Below are 3,407 nucleotides of genomic sequence, written 5' to 3' on the forward strand. Positions count from 1 at the left end.
CAGAGTCCATTCTGAAGGAGATCAGCCCTGGGATTTCTTTGGAGGGAATGATGCTGAAACTGAAACTCCAGTACTTTGGCCACCTCATTCGAAGAGTTGACTCATTGGAAAAGCCTCTGATGCTGGGAGGGATTGGGGGCAGGAGGAGAAGGGGACGACAGAGGATGAGATGGCTGGATGGCATCACTGACTCGATGGACGTGAGTCTGAGTGAACTCTGGGAGTTGGTGATGGACAGGGAGGCCTGGCGTGCTGCGATTCATGGGGTCGCAAAGAGTCAGACACGACTTGAGCGACTGAACTGAACTGAACTGATGCCAAACATGTCCCAAACTTGTCTTTGTATGAAGGCATGTTACAGGTGTTTCCACAGGATGTAAAAGTGGAATAGAGTTGATCTGATTAGAATGAAGGAAGAAAATAGGATGGGAAGGCTATAACAGAGAAGTTAAACCTTACTGTACATAATTTTAAATTGCTTTGGGGGAAAACGCTATCATGTTAAAAGTGTAGTCATTTGCCCTGTTGCTATGCCTTTGCCTGCGTCCACTCCTGACGAGCAGAAGTAACCAGCAAAAAATGTTTTTGGTCCTCATTTCTGAAGGATAATCTGTAAGTCTTCTTAGAAATAGGTTTATATTGCTATTTGGTGATATGCCAACTTCAGACATTATGCAGGGGTTAGAGGTACTGACTCTTCTCCTCCAACAGTTCAAATCTGTGTTGTCTGAGAGTCACATCTGAGGGTCAATTGTGTATTAAATTCTTACACGATAAACGAAGACTTAACTCATCTGCACAATCTCTCCTGAGCTCTCCTCCCCAGGGTTTATACTGCGATTTTCCTAGGTCCACCATAGGAAAGCTATATACTTTGAAGCTATATACTTTAACTTGAAGCTATATACTTTAACTTTCATTTCTTTTCTCAAATCTCTTTGTTCTTTCTTGTTCCAACAATCAGAAAGATGAAGACGTCAGCACTATTCTTCTTTCCTTATCCCTCCTTCTTTTGGATGAAACTTTTGTCAAAGATGGGAAATATAAGAGGGGATCAAGAAGGAGATGAAATGGGAGGTATTTTTTTTTACCATTCTCATTAATTCTTAAATAGTCATTTGGATGAGGCATGTGAATGAATTCTTTTCCCTTAAAGATGACATTATACCCTTTAAAGAGGTAAAATGCCAAGCTAATGATCAAAAGCTTCATAATGATCTGAACTAACTGTAAATAGGTAGGTAGGCACAACAACAGAACTTGGGGGAAACGCAATTCAAACTCTAGATGGATGGAATCTTAATTCTTTTATGACTTAGGAATGAGATCTAGGTTTTCCCTGTAGCCATCTCCCTTAAGACACTAGTCTAATGTTAGCTTACACGGCTTACAAAGTACAGGTATTTGTGGACACAGAAGAACAGCTTTTTTACTTCCTTTGAAGAAAGAAGATTATGAAATTATATATATATGGTCATTTTCTCCCTGAGTAGGGAGTGAAATGCATACAATTGGAACCTTGATTCTTAACATCTTTTAAACAAGTATTTGCTGAATGTATGGGTTTATATCTATAATGGGTTAATAAAGGATTGGGAGGAAATTATTACTTCTGAGCTTAATCTTAAAAATAATTAAGTTCTACTGAAAATGCACCCAGTGCCACTAGACCGAATCTTGTCTGGAAGGACTGCTAGTAAGTAAAATTGGTTACAGTGTTCCTCAATTTTCTTTACATTCCAACTTTTCTAAATCACTTTCTGAATCAGTTGTTGATGGCTGCAATTTTCCACACAGTACTTTATGTGTGTGTGTGTGTGTGTGTGTGTGTGTGTGTGTGCAAAAGTGTTAGTGGTGTACATCCTTCCTCTTAGGGTTGTGAGTTTTATTAAACAATGCACTTAACTCAGTTGAAGTGAGGACAATGTGAACAGCTACATTCAAGTTTCTATGTATGGAGGGAATGAAAACTTGGTTAATATAACCAGCTGGCCAATAATATTGAGACCAGTTTGTAAAATGCACCCCAATTTCAGAGATGTTAAACAGTGGAAAATGTGTGTCGTAGCATCTGCAAAATACATCATGTTATGGTGGCTGGGTTAATGTGTAAAGGGTTTTCTTTCATCATTTCCAAGGTTAGGATTTGGAAAGGGTTTGCCTCAAAGGAGCACTTTTTGGTGTGTCAAAAAAATCTAAACGGGTTTTAAACGAACAGTTGCAATAATCCCAAGTTTAAAGCGGGAGAAAGATGTAGTGGGGGAGGCAAGAGCTGAGAAATACAAAAAGAAAGGAAACTATGGACGCCACTTCAGTGGATACTTGAAAAAAAAAAAAAGGGGGGGGGTTTGCAATGTCACAAGTTTACCAAAAAGTGTAATGATAGTTATAGCAGCAACTAAAGAGAAGAGTAGCTCATGCTAAGGTTATTTTTATATAAGACATGCTCTCCAATTGGAGACCCTCTCCATTTTTGGTATGATGATTTTCCTCCTCACAAATTATTATGATATATTCAATACTGTGGTTGATTTAGGTTTGCATTTCTCATACACAAAACTATAGTGTTTTTTCCACTCCACTATATTCGTAGTGAGTAGCAGTGCCCTATGACGAAGTGGATTCTGGTTAGTTTTCATAACCTTTTCATGTGCAGTGCAGGTCTCCAAATATCTAACTTCTTTAAATCTCACTTTTCTTATTTGTCAACTGAAAGTTGTTCAGTCCTGTTGGACTCTTTGCGATCCCATGGGCCACAGCCCACGCTCCTCTGTCCATGGGATTCTCCAGGCAATAATACTGGAGTGGGTTGCCATTTCCTTCTCATTTGTCAAAGCAAGTATTAATAGGATTCGTCTTAAGATCCTATAAAGGGGTGCCTTGAGTATACATTGCAAGAATACACAAATAAACCTTGAACAGCTCCATTTTCTTTTCTACAGTTGCTCTGCGGCTTTGAATAGGCAAGCAGCTTCTATGGGGGTCCTCAAAAGCTAAAACCTCATAGTCCATCCTGCGCTGGGAGTCTAGTCGCTCGGTTTAGAACAGGTTTGATCTCACAAGCTCCGGACTGGGGCCCTGACCCTGGAGGAAGTATTCCTTCGGAAGATGTGGGGAGGGGACACTAGGGCGGGAGGAAGGGGCATTCCAGCAACAGGGGCGAGGGGTGGGCAGGGGGCGGTCCCGCGGCTCCTGCGTCAGTGGGGCTCCTGTTCTCGCACCTTCCTTGACGTCAAACCTCAATGAGAGCCGCGAGGCTGCATTCCCCCGGGATGTCTACGTGGGCTCAGTGGTGATGCGGGACGGGGGACCTGCGAGTGACGCTCCCGCTCTGCTTTTCCTCCCGCACAGGCGGGAGAGACGGCGACTCCTATTTCTGGCTCCGCGGGCGGCGGGCAGCGGCTGCT

The sequence above is a fragment of the Bison bison genome, unplaced genomic scaffold (assembly GCF_000754665.1).
Source record: "Bison bison bison isolate TAMUID 2011002044 unplaced genomic scaffold, Bison_UMD1.0 scf7180017864471, whole genome shotgun sequence".
Lineage (NCBI taxonomy): Eukaryota > Metazoa > Chordata > Mammalia > Artiodactyla > Bovidae > Bison > Bison bison.